We start from the raw sequence: 8,015 nt of genomic DNA, 5'->3' as shown, positions 1-8,015 counted from the left end.
AGTCAGAATGCAAAAACAATATCGATATCAAAGATGGAATCCATAAAAAATACAATAGGTATTGATACTTTTTGAAAAGTATTAATACTTTTTGCTTTTGTTCAATTTTTTGTTTAAAGTGAGTAAGCAAGTTTTGTATCGATCTTGAAAAACGTATTGATAAAAATTGTATGGGTATCAATACTTTATGAAAGGTATCGATATTTTTTTTAGGGAGCAATTTTTATCACATCCCGAAAATTGGGTTAGTGAAACCAATGGCATGTTTGGTTGGGTGTAATGGCATAGCCATTACAACCCAATTCTGTGGGCCCACTAGAAACCATAGTTTGGTTTAATGGAATGCCCATTATGGTCTTATTCCATTACAACCCAATTTTGTGTTTAAGCATAGAAAGAGGCATTCCTATTCCGTTTCTTTTTCACTAAATAACTATTGAATATAGGTCTCCTTTCCATTTTACCCTCCTATTTTCTCATGCTAGAAAAGTTCTCACTCAGCTCAATCTCAGTCCCGACCTCCCTTGCTTCCTTCGTCTTCGGCCAGCAGTAGTCCTCCCTTAGGTAAACCTTTCGATTTCCTTATTCCTTTCGATTTCCTCTCTGCCTCTTTTAGTAACCCTAACAAGACTGGTTCAAAGTCTTGAAATTGGAAATGGCAAATATGTGTTTTGCTAAAAGGGTTATCTCTATCTCCATCTGAATCTCTAATCTTCTAAAATTTTCCCCAGATTTGCAGTCGATTCATCTACTTATCTCTTCTCCCATTTTAATTTCTTTTTTTTTCTGATTTTTTTCGTGTCTATCTGTTTGTCTGTCCATTTCTTTCCTCTCTTTTTAATCCATGGAATTAAGTAACATCTAATCACAACTAGTTTGTTCTTCTTCTTTTCCCATATCTTATACTTCTAAACAAGGCTCATTTCCCTTGCATAATATGGCTAGCTTTCTTCGAAATATTTCATCTCTTAGACGTTCTCTCTTCGCTCCACAGGTTTTAAAAACCTTACCATTTTCTTTATTTTCTTCCATAACTTCATATCATTTGTTTCTCTCATGTTTAATTTGATTTTCTTGCACTATGTTCATTTTTTTATATAAAAAAAAGGTAGTTTAGTAATAGTAGAAATATATATATGAAACCGTGAATCAACTTTTTTCATTTTTTCCTTTTTGCAGGTTTGTGGGAGAGGGGTGTTAAGGTCATCTTTTCAGCTGTGTAACTTTTCTTCTAAAGGTAACCGAAATTCCATCAGAAAGCTTCAATTTGAATGTCGGTACTCAAATATTGTTATTTGGGTATCTAGTATTCTAATTCTATGTTTGGTTAAATCACGTTTTGGTTTTTGAGTAGTATTTTTTATTTAGGTAATCATCTGAATGTGATTGTAGAAGAGTGTTTTGTCATGGGATTTTATTAGATTAATAAATGTTTGAATTCTATAATGATATTTAATTGAAATAAGTTAGCTGTACTGTAAAGCGTAGTGCTTAAAGTAGTGTCATCTTTTATCTAACGATAAAAATCATAAATTCATGTCACATAAAAGATGGAGTTCTTTGGCTATTTTTCTTGAACTTGATTCATTTGAGTTAAAAAGTGAAATCTAATACTTTTTTTTTGAATAAATGAAATCTGTGTTCGGTTATTTCTTTGTTTGTGTCCTATTGAAGGTAGAAGGAAATCCAAGTCAGATTCAAGTGATTCGTGCGATGAGAATATGTAACACCCCTGACCCGTATCCGTCGCCGAAATAAAGTTTCGAAGAATTACTGAATAAACATAAACTAAATCATTCATTTCAAAACATTTCAATAATCATAACAAAATCCATCATTAAACATACATATCGTCCCTTATTCAAGCCTTCGAGGCCTTAGAATCACTTAAGAAACGATTTGGGGCTAAATCAGGAACATTTGAAAAATTGAGGAAAAAGATAGAAAAATTCAACTGTAGGGGTCACATGGCTGAGACACATGCCCATGTCTTAGGTCGTGTAACTCTCGAAATAGGGACACACGGTCGTGTCCCAACCCGTGTCTGCGCCTGTGTAACTTTTTGATTTGGGTTACACGACCAAGCCACACGCCCGTGTGCCCGGCCATGTGCTAGCTAAATTGCTGCCTAAGAAATCATCAGACGACACACGGCTGTGTCGCCTAGCGGTGTGTCTCACACGGCCAAGTCACACGCCCATGTGTCTAGCCATGTGGACCTACAATGTACCTTAAACAACAAGTTTACCATTTCCTACTTGCTTGGGCGTTAATCAACTCAAAAACCAATCAATTAACCTATCTGAAATACGATCAAACATACTCCAAACATGCCAAAACAATTATCTTAGGTTCCTAACCAATGTACCCTCATTGGTACCACATTTATATCATCAAAACCTATCAACAAGGCATCATTCAAATCAAAGATTAAAACATACCGAAATCACCCAATTTAGCCTAGTTTATAACTACCTAAAACATCAAGCTTAGGTTCACATACACCTAACAAGCATTTATTCAAAACAATATGCCAAATTATGGCTTCAAACACAAACATATAGTATATACTCAAACCAACATTAAACTTATAACTACATTTACAATCCATCCACAAAATAACTATCAACTATGACATTTTAGGTACATGCCATCACAAAAGGTAAACATCACCACATTTAAGGTCGAGATTGTTGTTGGATGCTGAGTCAGCGATCAAAAGAGAAGTACCTAGCCTGCACACGGGAAACAAAACTGTATGCTGAGTAAAACTCAGTGATATTTCTATAATCTGAACATTTAAAGACATAATAATACATGAATGCTCAAATTGAACTATTCAATCACACTATTAACTAAGCATACCATTACAAGATATCATCATTTCAATTTCATGCATATTAATACATCATTTCATGTTGTACTCAATTTTTCAAATGATTTCATACTTGATTTGACTTTAACAAATATCTTAATTCACATCACTTGCTATATAAATAGCTTTCCATATATCAATCAACATTGCATTTATACAATGGCACAACTCATTTCATATTCAATTCATGAGCACATAACTCATATATTTCATTTGTTCACAACAAATTTCATATTCCATTTTTCAATCCATTATCTAGTTTCCATTTCACATACCATGCCATTTCAATATCAAATATAAAACTTTATTATTTATTTACCCCTATTATCACGACTCGGACTCAGACAAATACACGGATCCAACCAACACACCAGTTTGGCACCTAGTGCCTCATCGGATAAATCTAAAGTAATAACTGCGCCCAGCACTATATAAATTGAAACTCAGTGTCTCATCGATTAAACCGAAGCAAATTGGCATCCAGTGCCTCATCAACTCGAAGTCGAAGAAATCCTTGAACTCTTCATATCCTATGGCATGCCATCTATATCCGACTCAGCTTGATACAGTTAATTGGATTTTATTTCACTTCTCAAATACAACCAATATCCAATTCTCATATTTGCACATTATCACATTTAAACATATATTCGTTTCAATTTCAATTACTCAATACATTCTTAACATATGCCAAATCAATCCAATTCAATCAACTATGAATTTAATTAAATTATAAAGCACATTAATTCTCACCTCCAATGCTTACCATATGCAATAATTCAAAATGCAATAATTTACAAGTTAGTTCGGATTATAGAAACACAAACCATGGATTCCGGGCTATTCGACGTCAATTTTATCATTCCCTTTTTTAGTTGAGGATTCCGGTACGACGTTAGCTACGAAATTAAAACAATTAAAATATATCAATACAACACAATTCAAATTCACATTGCATATTTCAATTTTTACTCAATGTTTGCTTAAATTCCAATTTAGTCCCTAAACTGGGACTAATTTTTATTCTTCATGTAACGCCCTGATTTATTTAATTTTGTTTCTGTGAATTTTGTCATAAATGTGTATCTAATTCAGTGGCTAAGTTCTGATTGTGTGTTTGAGGTATTGAGTTCAAGTCCCACTTTTGGAAATTTTGTTATTTTTTATCCCAGCCTATTCCTTGGCAGTTTGGCTTATATTCTATTTCTGGTCAAATCCTATCAGAATGAGCTTGCTGTTTCGAGTGGTAAGGTGTTAGCTTACTGAAGGTCTCGTGTTTGAATCCTTGTGTGAGCGTGGATGTTAATTTTATTTCGGTTGTCTGATAGAGTTTGGGTGGAGTTAAAATTCTGAGCTAGTTGGATGTTGATTGAGGTGTCAAATTTGGTGGGATTGTGTGGTTAGTGGGAGTGTTAGTAGGGGATTTAGTTTTTTTTTTTCAAATTTTAGTTAGTTAATTTTGTTTTCAAAACAAAAAAAAGAAGAAAATTCCTCTCTTGTTTTTCACGTAAGTTTTTTATTTCCTTCCCTTTTTCTACACAATCTTCTTTTTTTTCTCCATTCCTCTTCTCTTATGTTTCAAACTAAAAATCAAGGTTACTCTCTTTTGTCGTTTGACATAATATTTTGTGCAAATCCCTATTTCGTCCGTTTCGAAAAGTTTGAATAAGTATAGTTTTACGGTTTCTTTTAGTTGTTGTTAATGGGAATTCTCGTTAATTCTCGTCAATTCTTGTCTAGAGGAAAGTCAAGGTGCAATCGATGCTTCTCCAACGATTTGAGTGCGGGGTACTTTTGGCTCATTGTCGGTAAGTGGGCAAATACTTTGAATGTTGTTGTGAGGTTTCATTTTCGATAATTGGTGTTTGAGTTTTGTGAATGTTTACTGATATTGGGTGTTGGAATGTTGTTTTAGGTTCCGATTGTCTTGAGATTGTGTTCCCAGTAAAAACAAATCAGGTGTGTAACGAAAATGCGAGAAAATGATGTTCGGTGAAAGCCAAAAAAGTGGTCTGTTGACTCCACACGGGCGTGTGCTCGGCTGTGTGCGACACACAGCCGTGTGATGGGTGAGTGTGTGGTCATGTGGGTCACACGACCTAGGCCGATTTGAGCGTATGGGCCTTGGGCTAGGCCGTTTGGGCCATATGAGAAGGGCCAATTTGGGCATGTGGGCCGACACGAGCATGTGGTCACAAAATTCAGTATTTTTTTAGGGTCACACACATCATTCTAATCGACTGTGGGCCTTCCATAGGGTCGATAAGGGTAAAACAAACCGTAATGCATGAAATTTGTTATTCTGATAGATTGGTTTGAGTACTGTATAATACAATACGTGTGATTTGTTGTTCTGTATAAACATATGTAATATTTGTATTTGAGCATGCGGGACACTTTGAATTTGATATATCTGTTTATTTGTTATCTCTATCTGTGTATGGGGTGGGATTTGTTTATGTGGAGGAAGTATTCTGTGAGGCGACATTTCACCAATATACTGGTAGCATGGCTGCAATCTATTCTAATAAGTGTCGTATAGACACTATGTGGTGTGTAGGGATGGGTGGGTGTTTTATACCCCACATGGTGTTTTGGGATGGTCGGAGATGGTGTGTAGAGCATGGGGGTAGGACTTTACATATCTGCATGATTCTGTATAATCTGATTCTGTTAAAGCCTATGTCCGTATCTGTTCTGTTATGTGAGAAATCTGTATTTATATGCATGTATGTTTCCGTTGAGTTACACATTGAGTTTTGAAAACTTACATTCGTTTGTTTGACTTGTTCAGGTAATCCTTAGGCATAGGCGGGTTTGTGCGACGGAGGCTCAGTGGTGACCACTAGTATGGAAACTATTTTTAGCTAATAATCTAATTAATTTTTTTTCTAGATTTTTCTTTGAGAGCTTTGTAATTTGGGGACTCTCTGGACTGTTTTGTTTATAATTTTTGGATTTGGATGCATTTTTTATTTATATCCTGCCACGTTTTACAAAACCACGGTTTTACGCAAACAATGTTTTGAAAATACAAGCTTGATTTTCAAATATTATGACTTTCAAACTTCTGCTGCAAAATTACGTTTTACTTAAAAAGGCAAACAAATGACGGTGTTTTAGAAGAGTATAATAATGTGATTTTCTAAAACGTGGACTCTTTTTGGTAACAATTAACACGAATAAGATTGATTTCAAAACCCTTCTTCGTAACATTCTCGGGTTCGGCCATAACGTCTAAACCGGGTTTGGGATGTGACACTTCACATTTAATCCTATATTTTTATACTAATTTCACTTTAAGCTAAATTTAACTCCCTATTTTCAATTAAACCCTTAAATTTTGAATTTTTCACAATTTAGTCCCTATTACTCAAAATTTACAATTTGTTCTACAATTTAATCCTTTTCCATTTCTAACTTAAAAATCTATCAATTAAATCTCTAATACTAAAACTATTCAATAATAACAACATCTAAAATCTTAATCAATGTTAAAATTTCAACATGGGTCGGGTAACTCAAAACACCTAAATTCTAAAAATATAAAATTATAAGAAAATGGACTAAATTGACTAACCAATTTTGAACTTAAACCTTAACGTCCCTATATCTGTGGGTTAACCCTTCTTCTCTTCTTTCTCTTTTCTAACTTTTGTTTTGCTTGTATAGAAAATAAAGAATGAATAAATTTTGTTTTGTTTTAATACGTTAACTAATATATTTATTTATATATCACTTAAATAAATATATAATAATAAGTTAACATATATATAATGTAACTCATTAATGTCCTCCACTTACTAAAATTAAATGTATATTTTCTATTTTAATTCCTTTAATTAATTTTAATTTATAACTCAACTTTTACTCTATACGCAATTTAATCCTTATACTTTAATAACTCTTAATTCTACAAAATTCACTTAATCAAAATCTAATTAACTACACAACTAACTTCGTAAACATTTTTATTAAATATTTACGAGTCTAATTTTCGGGAACGGAGTCTCGGGAATGCACTTTCCAACACCCCTGACTATCGGGTCGTTACATAATATGTCCAAAAAATGATTAATTAGGCCATTTTTGTTGAATATAAATATTCGCCAAAAGAAGAGAAAGTGCATTAATGAAATTTAATTTAGTTTTTATGTACAAGAGTGCTAGTAATTTTTATGTACAAGAGTGACATACAATTACTTGGTACCTTGTTTGCTTTGCTTGATTTGCCTTGGGGGGGGTTAAAGAATTGGAATTAGTAGCCTTTGATTTGTTGGCCAACCATGAATTTGACACTACCTAACATGATATATGTATTTTTTACTTTTCTGATATACTTGTCATCATATTTAGAGTTTTGAGCATGAATGTAAGGTCATTTGTTTTACTTAGTTTGAGATTCCAGTGCCATATCTTATGCCATCTTCAAATGGGACCTTACATACTGCATATAATCTTTGAAGCTAAGCCAACTTTTCTGTATTCATTCTAATATATTTTCCAATTTTTTTTATATTCAAAACATCACTAATCTTTGTCCATTTTTTTTAAAACAGTTCCATTGAAAATTTGCAACTCTTTTTTCTTTTTAAGAATAATGATTATTATCCATTCTTCTTATAACTTTTCCTGGTGTTTATCCTTGCTGGCTTCTCTAGTTTAATACCCAGGTTTGAATTTAAACACCCCATCAATTTTTTCTAATTTTTTGTAATTTTTCTCGATTTAATTTAATTTTCTATTTTTTCTCGGATTAATAGAAGTATTGACTTTTAATTGGTTATATTATGGATTGATAGTATCAATACACTGTCGCAATTATGGATCGACTTCTAATTTTTTTATTTTTTTCTCGGTTTAATAGAAGTATTTTAATTGGTTATATTATGGACTGATAGTATTAATAAAATTTTAAAAAATTAATATATGTCTCTTATTTTCAATGTTTTCAATTTCTTGATACATTTTAAAGGAATATGTGTCACCTTTTAAACAGTGCTTGTTCAGTAAAATATTTCTCTTATACTATTATTTAATGAGCTGGGAAAGAATTTTCACTTATTTAAAAATATAAATAAATTATGTCGATGAATGCCTCTGAAACCTTCTATATAATAAAATATTAAAATTTACTTCA

The 8,015-nt window shown here is 32.7% G+C and overlaps 1 long non-coding RNA gene across 1 annotated transcript; it reads left to right on the top strand.

Moving 5' to 3' along the window:
• The first annotated feature begins 404 nt into the window (after positions 1 to 404).
• Positions 405 to 5,876, top strand: LOC128039818 (uncharacterized). Its single transcript, XR_008194504.1, has 5 exons — positions 405 to 564; positions 1,180 to 1,237; positions 4,616 to 4,683; positions 4,791 to 4,834; positions 5,670 to 5,876. It is a non-coding gene; the product is annotated as an uncharacterized LOC128039818 (long non-coding RNA).
• Positions 5,877 to 8,015: the final 2,139 nt, after the last annotated feature.

Source organism: Gossypium raimondii, chromosome 3 (genome assembly GCF_025698545.1).
Source record: "Gossypium raimondii isolate GPD5lz chromosome 3, ASM2569854v1, whole genome shotgun sequence".
Lineage (NCBI taxonomy): Eukaryota > Viridiplantae > Streptophyta > Magnoliopsida > Malvales > Malvaceae > Gossypium > Gossypium raimondii.
The sequence above is the reverse complement of the archived record's forward strand: the minus strand, read 5'-3'. Positions and strand labels throughout refer to the sequence as shown.